This window comes from Nicotiana attenuata, unplaced genomic scaffold, assembly GCF_001879085.1.
Source record: "Nicotiana attenuata strain UT unplaced genomic scaffold, NIATTr2, whole genome shotgun sequence".
NCBI lineage: Eukaryota > Viridiplantae > Streptophyta > Magnoliopsida > Solanales > Solanaceae > Nicotiana > Nicotiana attenuata.
The window spans coordinates 198693-214920 of record NW_017671603.1 but is presented as its reverse complement, the minus strand read 5'-3'; the positions used below and the strand labels follow the sequence as shown (position 1 = coordinate 214920).

Here is a 16228-nt window from a genome sequence, read left to right as displayed (position 1 = left end):
AGAAAGTGACCATCTGGCAACTGTTACAGAAGAGGAACACAACCAGGACCTGGTCCGTTGGTGTGTCCTGACAGAAGTACAAAGTCCACTATCCAGCTGGAACGCAACTGCCCAGAAGTGGATGTGCAGACTGTGCAGCAATCACTTCTCACTGGGAAGAAGTACACCAAGAGTTGACATCACTACCCATTGTGATATCTTTTGTGATAAAACAACCTGGTGCAAGACACACTTCACTTGTGCATTCAGTGATATTCTTTCAAGCAAAAGAAGTATTGATCTGGCATTGAAGTCACTGGTGCGTCAAGAACAAGAAGACAACTCCACTAAGGATCAGTTTCTAGCAAAGTCGTATGTTTGTCCATAGTTGAGTTGTAATCTTGTTAATTGCTCTACATTGTAATTCCTAGTTTGCTTTCTTAGAAGCACTGTTTTAGGAACAAACAAAATTCGTAAACCTTAGAGTTTATGTTGTGACTAGTAGTAGTCATAAGTTAAATTCTCTGTAACTAGGAGAGTTATAGAGTGGCTTGTGGTGGTGCATCACAAGTTAGTTTGAAACCTTTGCAATCGGAAGTATTGTAAAGTGGTTTGTAATAGATAGATTACAAGTTAGTGAGTTTAAAGCCTACAGGTGTAGGTCGTGGTTTTTTGACCCCCTTGTGTGGGATTTTTCCACGTAGAAAATCTCTTGCCTTCTTTACATTCAACAGTTACTGCATTCTAAGCATTAGCTCGTAGAGGACCAGATACACTATAGTTTGGCGGACTCATACAGGCTATCAATAACTTTACGCGTACTAGGCGTGCTGAAGCATCATCCAATTGATCAATTGTCCAACTATCCAAATCCTCGCTCTTCTTCAGATCGTACACATCATCGATCATGCACCATTGAACACTTCGCGGCCATCTACTTTCCACCTTTTAATTTTGTCAAAAATGTTTGAAACGTAATATTATCCTGCAAGTAATGAAAATCAATATCTTCAGAGCATTTTGGACACAAACATAATTCATGCATTTTATTGATTCCATAACCCAATAAACAGTGAATACTCCACTATTGATAATTTCTAATGTTACCCATATTTTTTTTTACAGATGCATTCATGCCTAGACATTGCAATTATACACCGGACAAACAAACATGTGAGACCTCACAACTATTTGTTTCCAATTTCCAAAGAGCAAATGAGGGATGAAAATCTCCATTATGATGTATTTGCCATAACTTATAAAGTAGGCAAAACAAGTGTCTTGTTAAACTCCATTTCTTTCAGTACTAATCGAAACACGCATAATTTTTGTTCTTCTAAAAACTAAACTTGAAAACTTCAGTTAACCAACTGTGGAACCAAAATCTAAAATGAGCCTGTGGTATCTATCAAGGAGGAAATTTGCAACATGGGAATAAAGGAATCAGGTCCAGAGTTGGGAAAGTAGGAACGAACATCGCTATCACATATCCAGACTAAGTCATCTCTATTCGAGTATAATGAGGCTAGCCAGCATAGTGATTCTAAGTTAAGCGAAGTCAAGGAAGACGTTCAACCAGGTAAAGGCAAGGACTTTACACTAGACAACGAGGGTAGTAATGTACACTATTACAGATGAGTTGAGGAGAATTGTATCAGCAAAGGCACACTACTCGTAAGTGTACATTACATCCATGTTGTACCGAAATGTTCTAAGATATATAACAAATATAATGCTGGAAAGGAATGAAGAAATATATAGCAAAATTTGGTGTCTATGTATATGCCTCGTCAACAAATCAAAGTTGAGCACCAAAAGCCAGCAGCGTTACACCAGTACATTGAGATACCAAATGGAAGTGGAATAGGGTTATCATGGGGTTTCAATACCTCACATGGGCCCGCAGTTGATGTCTCACTAGTGGTGGACATCCTAGGACGCCTTGGCTGCACGATTCATCTAAGTACGACTTTTAGCTTTTAGTAGATGGACAGTTTGATCGGACCATAGAGATCCTAGAAGATAAGTAAGAAGCATATGTCATCAAACTTGGGGGCAATTGGAGTGGATGCTTGCTCTTGATAAAGTTCACATATAATAATGGCTACCAAGTTAGCATACAGATGGAAGAGACAATACCTCTCCTTTGTTGGAAGGTTGACATTGGTGAATAATGTACTTGATGGAATGCCGATATATTTAATTTCAACGATACCTACACCAACCAGGGTGGAAGAGCATCTAAACAGAATCAGGCGCAATTTTCTGTGGGAAGGTAATCAAGAAACTAAGAAAATTCATTTGGTTAAATGGTAGAAGGTTATGTTGAGTAAGGAAGGAGGAGGCTTGGTTGTAAGGAGTTTGGGGTTCATAATAAAAGTTTGTTATTCAAATGGCATTGGAGATTTGAATGATCCTAAGAAGGATCAATGGAAGGAGGTTATCAAGCTTAAATATGGGCTCAAGAACTATGGGAACATAATTCCGATTTCAGTCCCACATGGTTTTGCACAATGGAAATTTATTAAAAACTTATGGGCAAAGAATAAAACTATGACAAGATAGATTGGCATGGCGAACAAGCTTTGAGGGATGTTTTTCCTGATCTATATAGCATAGTCTTAACAAAAATATTGTGTCATAGCAGATTTTTGGGGTCGTAATGATTGGAATTTTAAGTTTAGAATGAATTTAAACGATGGGGAATTAGAGAATTCTAGTAATAAATTTTTGGCCACTCTTGGCTGCATCTTTTTGAAGGACTTAATGCATGATTCAATGTGGTGGAAAGGCTGCAAGGATCGAAAGTTTACAGTAAGCTCAACTTATCATTTACCGGGCAGTAGTATATGGTGGAGTATACATAGGACAGATTGGCCATGGAAATCACTATAGAAGACTAGAACTCCAACTAAAGCCGCTTGCTTCGGATGGGTGGCAACACATCAAGCATGCCTTTACGCAAGAACAATTGCAAAAGAGAGGTATCAGCTTATGTGGATAGTGCTACTTGTGCAAAGAAAATGGCAAGACAGTGAATCATCTTCTTTTACATTGTATGGCAAATTTGGTGTATGTTTCTTAACTTGTATGGGATTCAGTAGGTCATGCCAGCAAATGTGAAATAAGTGCTAAGCAATTGGCAAAACCAGATGATAAGGAGGACCTTTCCTTTATGCATATTCTACAATGCTTGGCTCGAGAGGAACAAAAGATGATTCGAGGGGAAAGAAGAGAAAACTTTGTTGCTGAAGAACAGATGCATCCAAAGTTTAAAATTTTTGCTGGATTTTCTGGTAACATTACAGCTTTAGAGTATTCCTACCTAGCGTCGTTGTACTTAGTCCCAGTACCAGCTAAGTTCCATTTTTAGCTTTAGCAAGCCTGTGACCCGCAATATTCACTGTGCCAAGGTAAACTCCAATTGTTGATAAATTGCTTTTGGAAGCTATGAATACTCAAGGTGGACTTAGAATATGTATAACAACAACCAGGGGCGGAGCTAGCCCATCGAGTTCGGGTTAGACCGAACCCAGTCGTTTTAGTCCAATCCATGTATTTGTCTTAAAAATCTATTAAATATGTTCAAATTATTAATTTAGAACCCAGTAACTTAAAAGTATTAGAACCCTGAACTCATAAACTTCAAATCCTAGCTCCGTCTCTGACAACAACAACAACAACAACCCAGTGGGAGGTAATGTGTACGCAAACCTTACCCCTACCCTGAAGGGAAAAGAGGCTGTTTCAGAAAGACCCTCGGCTCGAGAGACTTAGTATATGTATATTGAGCTATAATCAATGCCTAATTGATTATTCTCTTAATTTTATAAGGCTATGATTCAATTGACATTTGCTAAAGCATACTTTTCCAACTAAAGGGGACAAGTACTTTCAACTAAATCTATATCTATAATGAACAAAAACGTACAGACATAGTAATTTGTATTACATTGAAGAATTAACTAGTTAATATTCCCTTTATCAACAAAAAAAAAAAGACACTGCAATAATTAATGAACAGTAACTTACTTCGATTTGGTAGAAAACTTAAGCCCAGTGTCGATCGAGTTATCCAATATTTGCGTGTAATTTTAGAAGTCCACATATGCCAAAAAGCAAAAGCTACGCTGCTATGATTCAATGAAGAATAAGTATAAGAAATATAATTGTAAGCAAATGCACTATGGGAACTTAATTTTTCCAAAGCTGGAAATAAATATAACTTCGAAACCCAAACACATTTGTACAGTAACTGAAAGCCAAATTCACAGTAAACAGAAACCTGAAGTCTGCAACTAAAGCAAAAGGATGGAGGATAAAAAGCTAACCTTTGGTATTCACTTTGCTATTTTTCTTCTTTTTTTTTTTTTTTTTTTTTTTTTTAAATACTATTTAATGCACATTAAAATCATTGAGAAAAAGGAGCTCAGTTCATAGCAAAAGTAAGGAAGACTTAGCTGTGGTCGTCTGTCGACATACCGAGATTTGCGCTGCCTGATTTCTTGTGTAATATATTGGTTAGTTCTATCATTTCTTTTTTACTGCATTCCCTTCCTTCCATATGCTGCATGGAAAATTTTTATTTTGTGCCTCACACAACTGGCACTAATTGTGCGAGGCCTCTTTTCGTCTCACAACTTTGTGATCCCAGAATTTTGTGGACCCAAATGTGTAAGGATATGGATCCACAAATGTGTGAGATAAAAAGACGCCACACAAGACTAATCATAAAATCACTCTGCTTCATGCATGTGAAACATGGTAGAATAGGTAATAAACAATGATTATTAGGAAGACTTAATTAACTTATAGTAGTAGATAATATAATTAAGGCTTAATACATAATTTCACCCGAAATTGCATATTACAACATCTAGTTGAGAGGGGGTAAAAACCCGTACCGGATGTTTACACCAAACCAATAGATATATGACATGTGTTTTGCATATGAACTTCAATCATTTAACCATGGTAAATTACATGCATTCTCATCTAATTAAATTAATTAACCATAGTGAGTTAATATAGTTTGGTGTAAACACCCGGTGTGGGTAAGCACTTTCTGGCGCTGCTATTAGAGTTTGGCTGTTTTTTCAAATGCAATGGCGAAGTACCCATCGGTCCGACTAAATTAATATTTTTGCCTCAAAATAAAACACGAAACATAACTCCGACAATCAATACTGGAGTTCGAAGTCTCAGGAATATTGATTCTTGATTTTTGAGCTTTTGCTAGTGTAAAATCCAAGAACGATTTCTGGAGTTCAAAACAAGGTATCTGAAACAATGTAAAAGAGTTCAAACTCCAGCAATCGTTACTGTCTTTTGAACCTATAAAGGTTTGAAACCCAGTAATCTTCATTGGCATTTGAACTTATAAAGGTTTGAACAAACCCCAATAATCGTTGATGGGGTTTGAACCTATAAATTGAACCACAATAATTATTGCTGGGGTTTGCACCTATAAAGATTTGAACCCCAGTAATTATTGCTGGGGTTTGAACCTATAAAGATGGCTTATCATGAATTAGGTCGGGGCGACTGGTGGTTTCGGGATCCCGTAGAAAATGTCGTGGGATTTGAACCTAAAAGAAATATTTCACCAACGGTACCTCTTTTGAACTCAAGGATAATATCCTGGAGTGTTAACTTGTAGAAGTTAGAACTCCATGATTGTGTCCCGGAGTCAAAATAAGGTACCATCACTAGGGGTGTTCATAAAAACCCGAAAAGCCGAACCAAACCGACCAAAAAAATTAATACTTTTTGGTTTGGTTTGATTTTGGTTTGGAATTTTAAAAACCGATCAAATTTGGTTTAGTTTGGTTTTGGTTTTAATCAAAAAATAACCGAACCAAAAACCGACCATAGGAGTAGCTATTTTAAATTTATTATTACACCTATATATATGTATATTTTTATACAAAGTTTCAAATTTTTTATGGTGAATGTTAATCGTTTGCACTTTTAGTACATTTTTTTACCTTTATATTCTAGTTTGATTGGTAGTTTTCTTTTGTTAAGTGTAAGAATCCATTTTATATTAAAAAAAATATATTTTTAATTGAGTCCTTAAATTATTCATCACTATTTGATTCAATTATCATCAATATATTTTAGTAAATAATAGATTTCTCAAAGGGCAATTGATTTGATAGTGTTACGTTAAAAATGTGGTTGCTGGAATATATGTGTTTTGTAGCGTATGTCTTATATTTAAGAAAAAACCGACAAATAACCGAAAGAACCGAAAAACCGACAAAATCCGACATAAACGGAACCGAGAAAAAACCGACTTAGTTGGTTTGGTTTGGTTCAAATATTTAAAAAATCGACTTACTTGGTTTGATTTTTTTTTAGGAAAAAACCGATCCAAATCGAATCATAAACACACCTAACCATCACTGGAGTTTGAACCTATAAAGGTTTGAAATCCAGTACAATATGATGAAATTTACTTTTAAAAGCTTTGAAGTCCGATATCGTGTATTTTGAATTTCACATGTAGAGGCTAAAGTCTAATAGCTTTTTAAGTCGTGGCTAAATGCTAATAGCAAGGGTAAACGCTGGCTAATTACCTCTATTATTCGGGGGAGAAGGGCAGCCCGATGCACTAAGCTCCCGCTATGCGCGGGGTCCGCGGAAAGGCCGGACCACAAGAATTTATTGTAAGCTGCCTTATCCTGCATTTCTGCAAGAGGTTATTTCCACGGCTCGAACCTGTGACCTCTTGGTCACATGGCGACAACTTTACCAGTTACGTCAATACTCCCGTTCTATCCCGGGAAATTTCAATAATATAGGCCCAAATGTATGCCCAATAGTAATAGGGGCATTTGCATCTATACCCGTTTTTTGTGCCACGTTTTAACTTGTGCCCGCTTTGCAAAAAATTGCAAGCGTACCCGTTTTTTCGCATAACTTCAGCATACGGGGCTGAAGTAGCAAAGGTAATCACGCAAAACTTTAGCATTCTAGTAGCCGGGCCTGAAGTTCAGCTCTAGAGCTGAAGTTTTTGTGTTTGTAACTGGAGAACTTCAGCTCTAGAGCTGAAATTTTATCTTTGTAACTAGGGAAACTTCAGCTCTAGAGCTGAAGTTATTGTATTTGTAACCGGGGAACTTCAGCTCTAGAGCTGAAGTTTTTGTTTTATAACTGGGGAAGCTGAAGTTCTTGTTTTATAACTGGGGAACTTCAGCTCTAGAGCTGAAGTTTTTTTTGTTTTATAACTGAAGAACTTCAGCTCTAGAGCTGAAGCTTTTGTTTTATAATTGGGGAACTTCAGCTCTAGAGCTGAAGTTTTTGTTTTATAACTGGAGAACTTCAGCTCTAGAGCTGAAGTTATTTAGTTCATCACTAGTCTACATTTGCTTACAGAAACACGACATTGGATACAATACACGCATAGGCACCATTGCAACAAGGATAGTTAGACCAGAGCTCAATTTTAGAACCAAAACTGTTCATTGGCTTTCTGAAACAAAGTAAAAATTTCTGCACAGCGACAGATGCAAAATTAATCCAACGACGGCGAAAACCTTTGATCCTGTTTGTGCCTGGAGCATCAAACCATTTACAATTTTTCTTCTAAATTTTAATTTTTCATTCACTATTCAGGTTCAACAACTAATTAAGGATTGTTCAGTTAATCATCTAGGTGCCGCTTTAAATAATTAGTTTATAATTTTATTTTTAAATAATCTGATAAACATATTTATGGTAATCATCCCATGAATTGAAGTTCCATAGCAACACCAACAACAGTAGAAGAAAGAAGAAGAAGAAGAAAACGAAGGAGGAGAAGGAGGAGGAGAAAGGGAGCTGAAGTTATTTAAAAAGTGGGTACAAGTTAAAAGTTTAAAAAAAAAATGGGTATAGGTTAAATGGGGGCGACCAAATAGGGCGCCCCGTGCAATTTTTACATAGTAATACATGGACGCTAAGAATGTAATGTAGGCCCAATAGTAATAAGAGACTAATAAGAAACTGTTGGGCTTTTTGACTGACCAGCCCACTCAAAATTTGAGTGGACAACATTTTCTTGGGAGAAATTCAAAAATAGCCAGATTTACCACTGGTCGTTGAAAAATAGCCAAGTTTCAAAAGTCATCGAAATTTAGCCACTTTAAATCTGAGCGAAAACACTGTTCAAAATCCGAAAAAATACGCCCGCAAATTTTACGGGAGTTCCAGCATAAGTATGCTTGAACTCCTGTAAATTTTACGGGAGTTCCAGGATAACTATGCTGGAACTCCCGCAAATTTTACGGGAGTTCAAGCATAATTATGTTGGAACTCCCGCAAATTTTACGGGAGTTCCAGCAAGTATAATTGTCCAGTATAATATACTGGAGTTTGGAGCACTGGTGCTCCAGTCTCCCGCAAATTTTACAGGAGTTAGCAAAGTATACCGGTCCAGCATAATATGCTGGAGTTCGTACACAAATGCACCAGAACTCCCGTATATTATACTGGACCGGTCCCTGTTGCAGCAAAATAGTGGCTATTTTTCATTGACTTGATAAACACTGGCTATTTTTCATTGACCAGTGTGAAAACTGGCTATACCATGGTATTTTGCCCATTTTCTTAGATCATCTTGATGGGCAGGGGCTTGATTCCAGTCCAGTTCTCTTGATTTTTCTTTTTTTTTTGTGCCTATTTTGAGGTGTAAATATTTGGGAGACTTACACAAATGTTCCAAATAAGTCTTAACTTACCAACCTCTAGCCATTAGTCATAGACTTACCAAAACTAGCCAAGCACATATAAAAATTTAAAAACCAAATAAATAAGGTTCTTTCTCTCAAAGAATCACATGCAAAAGTCTCCTTTTTAGAAACATTTGATGCAAGACGGAAAGGAAATTTCATGGACGAGGTAGCAAATAAGGTGATGAAATACAATATTCAAAAAATCTAAGCATAAAAAGAACTTTTTCAATGGGTATAGTTGAAATTCATTGAAAACATATAGATAAGTCAATATACAAAATTTGAGGAGGATTATAAGTGATTTTGACTGATTTTGTATCAAAATTCGTAATTAAATCGAGTTCAAAAAATTCTTCTGCGACACATGCATCAAACATGTATCACATGTATCTCACACATAGGTATACATGGATATACATGTGATGCGCCACTGATACAACTATGATACATATGTGATACGCAAATGATACACAGTGTGATACACATATCATTTTTTTAATGTTCAGCTTTTACTTCGAATTTTCAATTCAAACCACCTCAAAACTTCACCAAATCATTCCAAAACTGAGATTGAAACTCCTTAAGATGTACCCAATCTATTCTAATAACACATACTCAAAAGAAAGCAAAAATTTGACCATTTTTGTTACAAATAGCTAATTAGCTAATATTGGTAATATTTGGCTAATATTAGTAATATTTTATGAATCGGCCAATTTTTATAATGAACTAATTATAAATGGACATAGCTGGTAGTTTTCCTAAATATTCCACAATTTTGGTAAGTAAATTCTTTAATTACCAAAATAAAAATAAGAATAGATACGGTTAATTTCCGGCCGACGTGCACAGATTGCTTACTTTGAGACCCTTGTTTAAGTCATGCCTAAAGTTTATAAAATTTTGCAAGTTTAGCCACATCATTAGGAAAATACAAGTCTTATCCCCTATCACAAATGAATAGAATTTATAATTTGTCGCTACACTTGTTGTTAATGCGCCTGTTACTATCATGATTTTTTGATAATCTGTCGTTAAACTGATTTAGTGATAGAAAAATAACGGAATTCGTCCGACGCTAAATCCTTTTTTTTATAACGACCCTGTTGACGGTATTCATCAAACTAAAATCTACCTATCCGTTTCCTTTTTTTAATTCTACTTTTTAGCATATAGGGATTCTATGTGTTCTATAAAGAAGATTCTATCCCCAGCATTTAGTGATGTTCAATCAATATTTTTTGTGAAAGAACAACCTATTATATGAAGGAGAAATTGTCAAATTGCATTAGAACCATTTCTTTCAACCTATGTCAACTACTGATATTGATCTCTTCACGTTCTCCTTCTCTCTTCCCCTCCCCCCAACACCCCCCCCCCTCCCAAAAAAAAAAAGCTTGTCATCTCTCATGCGTGCATCGGTCGGATTTAGCACATTTCAGATTGTAAATTCGGGTTTCGGATTTTATAAAATGCAATCCGAATTAAATTTGATCGGATCGGATTTTAAAATTTGGATCGGATAAATATTTCGGATTTTCGGATCGGATTGTACGTCTTATTAAGGCTACTGACACTCTTATTGGCTATTGCACTTTTCAAGGCTATTGCTAGCTGTTCACCATTCTATTAAATTGAAAGGCAACAAATGTCTTTTATAGCAATAGACAGAACAAAAGTTTCATGACATAATAAAATAAATTAAAATTCCAAATAAATATCTAAAAAGGGAGAGGCGTCGTTGTTCGTCAATAGGAAGGAGAGACTAAGAATGAGAGACACAAAAGTAAGACTTAAGAGAGGCGTATAGAGCAATCTGAACAGAGGTTAGAGAGGAAGAGACTTGGATATATAAACTAAGAAAAGAAGAGTTTAAAGAGAGGCGACTAAAATGAGAAGACTTAACCCTAAAATATAAGTCTAATATTTATACATGTCTATATAATTCGGATTTCGGATCAGATTGGATAAACAATCCGAGTCCGATTCAAATACCCGAACTTTTAAAAAACCTACCTATATCCGATCCGAATATCTAAAATCCGTAAAATCGAATAGAGTGAATCGGTTCGAATTCTCGGATATCCGATCCAAATGCACAGCCTAAACATACTATGTACGATTGAACTAAAGATGGTTTCAAATTTCACGTTGTGGGGTAGGATTTAGGGGGAAGTCATTTCAAATCTTTTTCCTGGATTCTTATTTCTGAACCAAGCATAATATAAAAATATAAAACATTCTGTTCTTTACATTCTAGCTAGCAAAAGAAAAAAATGGTTAGATATGATTCTAACTAACTGTGTACCTCTCTATTTCTTAAGTGAAGTTTTCTTTTTCTTGGCTTATGGTTACAAAGATAATCACGTACGTACATCTCTTTTGAACATGTTAAAGGAATAATAATCGCCACAAAATCGTGAATCACTTTTAGGCCTTAGCACAAGTAGTACGTAAACTTTTGACATCCATCAATTTATTTAAGGTACAAAATTCCGTAATTCTTTTACCAAGTTGTTTGTTAAAATATGCATTTTATATGTATAAATAATTTTTTTCTAAAGAAAATAATCTATATATCTATCTATATATATATATATATATATATATATATATATATATATATATATATATATATATATATATATATATACACACACACACACAAACACACACACACACACACACACACAATATAAACAAGTTTTGACCAATATTGTTCCTTACCTTTGAATGTAGGTCTATTATGGTTCTTCAAATATAACTCTGAGCATATTTAGTCCCTTAAGTATGCCAAAGTGGAGCACCTTTAGTCCCTTGTCTTTTAGAGTATGTCTATTTTGGTCCCTCTCAAATATAACCATGAGCATATTTAGTCCATTAAGTATGCTAAAGTGGAGCACCTTTAGTCTCACTGACAGAATCTGTCGAAGATCAATTACGGGGTTGGTTTCGGCACTCACCATCTTTTTAATTTACTTATCGAAAATATTTTATAAACCAACACCCACTAATAGTACAGAGTTGATAAATTTTTAATAATTTCGATTGATTTTTTCAAAAACAAAAGTTAAAATTTGAAAAATATAGAGCTGCCAAGATCACTTCTAGGCATATTATTGAAGCAAACGAATAACCAGATTGTATTATATATATATATATATAATATATATATATATATATATATATATATATATATAGAGAGAGAGAGCAGAGAGAGAGAGAGAGAGAGAGAGAGAGAGAGAGAGAGAGAGAGAGAGAGAGAGAGAGAGAGAGAGAGAGCGCCTAAAATGCCCCTGAAGTCTTCGCCCAGGTGCACAAATACCCTCCGTTAAATATTGAGCCCATTTGTGTCCCTGCCATTATCCAAACCGTGATATTATTGCCCCTCTAGGCTAACGGCCGTAAGTTTAGCTTCCCGTCACCATTAGTAAGTCTCAATTAATGTTAACCAATTCTTACCAACCCCCACCCCTTTTTACCGACCCCACCTCCTTTTATTTACTCCCATCGCCTCTTTCCTTTCTTCTTCTTCTTCTTCTTCTTCTTCTTCTTCTTCTTCTTCTACGATTTCACTAATCTCAACTCAGTTTTTTTTGCCATCTCATAAACTTTAAAATAAGTATAGGTTTAGGGTAATTTTTCTGTCATCTTCAACATCTCCACCCAAAAAGATTATGTCTGTGTGATGACCCAAAATGTCATCTTTAAATTAAATAATCATCTCGGTATTTTAAGACCTTGAAAAGCGCTATTAATTATTTTTTGACTTGCGTGCGCAGTCCGTATAATTTTCCGGAAGATTTTTATGTGAAAAACAGATTAAAATGTGAATTAGAGCTTTAAAACATATTTTAAGCAAACGAACCCGGATCCGAGTTTTGACCATTCCGATAGTTACGCATCATGATTTAGACTTGGTCATATGCTCGAAATCGAATTCGGAGGTCCCTAGATCAAATTATCGTCATTTAACGGAATCTAGAAATCTAAGGCTAAAGATTTCTTAGGTTTGACCGGAGATTTGACCTTTGAGAAAACGGCCCCGGAATGAAATTTTGATGATTCCAATAGCTTCGTATGATGATTTTGGACTTAGGCGTATATTCGGATTTGGATTTGGAAGTTCGTAGGACAATTCGGCGCATCTTGGCGAAAGTTGGAAAATAGAAGATTTTTAAAAAATTTGACCAAGAGTTGACTTTTTGATATCGGGGTCGAATCCGATTCTGAAAATTGAAACATCTCCATTATGTCATTTATGACTTGTATGCAAAATTTGAAGTCATTCCGGGTTGATTTGATATGTTTCAGCGCAAAATATAGAAGTTGGAAGATTTGAAAATCATAATTTGATTCGATGCACGATTCGTAATTTCGGCATTGTTTGACGTGGTTTGAAGCCTCAATTAAGTTTTTATTGTATTTTGGAACATGTTGGTATAATTGGTTAAGGTCTCGAGAGTCTCGGGTGAATTTTGGAAGGTTAACGGAATGGATTTCAGACAAAAGAAACTGATGTTTTTTTTCTGCTGCAGCTGCTGTTTTGGACATCAATGGTGCAATCGTGGAGCCTACTTTGGAAGCTTATATCTCAAAATCTATAAGGAATCTGAAAATTTGTAAAACAATAAATTTGTAGCCCTTGCATTCTAGTTTCCATAAAGCTAAACTGTTAATCATTTGGACATTTCTACAAAAATTTATGATCGCTTGAATAAAGGCTGGTAAAGCTATTTTGAAAAATTTTCAAAAATTTCTGATGCAAGGAGGCTACTTTAGAAGATTATATATCAAAATCTATAAGGAATATGGTAATTTGCAAAACATGAAAGTTGTAGCCCTTTGATTCTAGTTTCCAGAAAGTTAAACCATCCATCATTCGGACATGCATACAGAAAGTTATGGTCGATTGACTGAAGGCTGGTAGCAGCTTTTGTTTTCCTGGAAATATGAGACGTACTCGCATTTGACACATGCGACTTGCCTAGGCAGAATACTTAAAAACAAGAGTTAGCCATTTTTACTCATTTTTGAGTTTTGAGTCTCGGATTTGGGCGATTTCAAGGGATTTTTCACGAATTCGACTTGGGTATGTGCTCTCTATCCGCAAGTGATTATATTTCATAAATCCATGTCAATATTCATCATTTATTTTCGAATTTAGATGGAAGAAATTTGGATTTTTGTAAAATCTTCCAAAAACAAAAATTTAAGATTTGAAAGCCAATCTGATACCGGAATTCGATAATTTTTGTATGGTTGAACTCGTATGAGAATGGGTTGTCGGATTTTATGAGTTCAGGACGTGGGCCCCACGGGCAATTTTTGAGTTAAATTTCGAATTTTAATCCGAAAAATTAGTAAATTTATTTGGAATGAATTCCTATGATTCGTGTTGAGTATTTCAAATTGTTTGTGAATAGATTTGAACATTTTAGAGACAAATTCAAAAGAAAAAGCTGTGGTCGAGTAATTGCTCGAAAGTGCAAAGCAAGGTAAGTATCGTGGTTAACCTTGACTTGAGGGAATAGAACCCTTGAATTATTTGTTATGTGAATTCCATGTGTACAACGTATAGGCAAAGTGACGAGTGCCTATACGTCGTCAAATTAAATCATGAAATAATTGCTACTTGGTATTTTGTAATTATTATTTTTTTATCATGTTATTTATATTTAGACTAGTGTTGTTACTTTGATCGCTTTTATCATGTTTACAGATATTTTGGTGATAATTGAGTATTGAATTCAGAGTTGAGCTTGATATTGTAGAACCATAGATTGAGGTAAGACTTGTTGTTGATATTTCTATCTCTCTGTTAATATTGCTCATTATTTGGATGAGACAGAGTGTTAAAACACGAAGGGTGATACCGTGCAATATTTTGGTGATTGAGTGTAAATGCTCGAAGGTGATGCCATGCTATATTGTGAGTGTTAATTCATGAAGGGTGATGTCGTTCCATATTATGAGAGTTAGAGCACGAAGGGTGATGCCGTGCCATATTGTGAGTGTTAATGCACGAAGGGTGATGCCGTACCATATTATGAGAGTTAAAGCACGAAGGATGATGCCGTATCATATTATGAGAGTTAATGCACGAAGGGTGATGCCGTGCCATTTTATATTCATTATCATGTGAGGAAGAGTGTAAAGCACGAAGGGTGATGTCGTGCCATTTCTTATTAATTATATGATGAGGTTGAGAGTAAAAGCACGAAGGGTGATGCCATGAATTTTTCTTTATTATGTTACTTGTTATTATTGGATCAAGGTATCCTTGCTCAATTTTATACACTGAATTTATGCTATAATTGCTACATGCTTATGTGATTTATGTGACTTAATTGCTACTTGACATTTAGCATACTAAAAAATTAAATTGCCTATTTCCTTCTTAGTTTCCACAAATAGTTTCTACTTGTCATTATTTGTTTTCTAAATGAATCATAATTATTGTGTGCTTCGTTATCTTATGAATTCGTATTAATTGTTGTATTTATTGGAGTAATTTCATTTGGAAGAATTATTAATTTATATTGTTTGGGTAGCGGGTTGCACGCCGCAACGAAAATAAAAATGAATATTGATCACGCCCAACTCTAGTCCTAAAAAGGATAAGCGGTCGCTGCAAATATAATCCGGTCTAAAAGTCCGGAGTCGAATCCCACAGAGAACTAAGGCTTAGCTATATCTGTTTAATATCACTAAGAAGACAAGTTTGAACAATTTCCTAAATTATAAAGATTGAGATTTATATTTCTAACTAATTAACTAGCAAATACTACAAAGCGGTAAAGTTATCAACTAACGAGATAAAGGGTTGGAGACTAAATTAAGGAGGTCTAGAGTTATGATTTCCCCAATTATTGATTTCATTAGTTGTATGTTTCTTATAGCTTTGACTTAGTTGCCTCTATCAATCATGAACTCTCCAGCTATCATAAATCTCTCTCAAGCAATTATGATAATTTACTAGACGCACTCTCTCAAGCTACGCTAGCTAGATTCACATTACAGTTCACTTAGATTGCACCCGAGGTATCGTTATCTCTAATCCAACCTCTAAACCCTCGGTTATGACTCTCGCCTATACTCCGGGAGTGATGTTGTTCAAACAACTACCTAAATATGCACTCTCTCTCAACCAGATACATAATAAATAGGAACGGCTAATTGAGGATCCTTTCAATTAACCACAATCAAAACGTAGTTGAACAAATAGAGATAAACAACCAATTCAAAACTATATTAATATAACAACCAATTCATCTCCAAAAGGTTCCATCAAAACCATAGAAAACGAATTAGCTATTCATAATAGTATGTAAAACTACAATACTAAAAAGCATAACCAACAATGAAAAATAGGAAGAGGAAGGAAAAAAACTCGTAGAAGAAATTCTCCGCCTTGCTTCCCAATGTGTTCTTGCCTCCAAGGGTGTTGTCTAACCCTCAAGTAAGTGTCTCTGCCTCCTTAAGGTCTAATTTATGTCCAAAAATATGTCCCCCTCTCTTCAAAATAGGTT

The 16228-nt window shown here is 35.3% G+C and overlaps 1 long non-coding RNA gene across 2 annotated transcripts; it reads right to left on the bottom strand.

The window, feature by feature from the left end:
* Positions 1–680: 680 nt before the first annotated feature.
* LOC109209230 lies at positions 681–4487 on the bottom strand. 2 transcript variants are annotated; one of them, XR_002065325.1, is made up of 3 exons: positions 4311–4487; positions 4012–4109; positions 681–964 (listed from the first exon to the last, which is right to left on the bottom strand). It is a non-coding gene; the product is annotated as an uncharacterized LOC109209230 (long non-coding RNA). The 2 variants fall into 2 exon arrangements; XR_002065324.1 differs by having other exon boundaries at positions 4012–4487.
* Positions 4488–16228: the final 11741 nt, after the last annotated feature.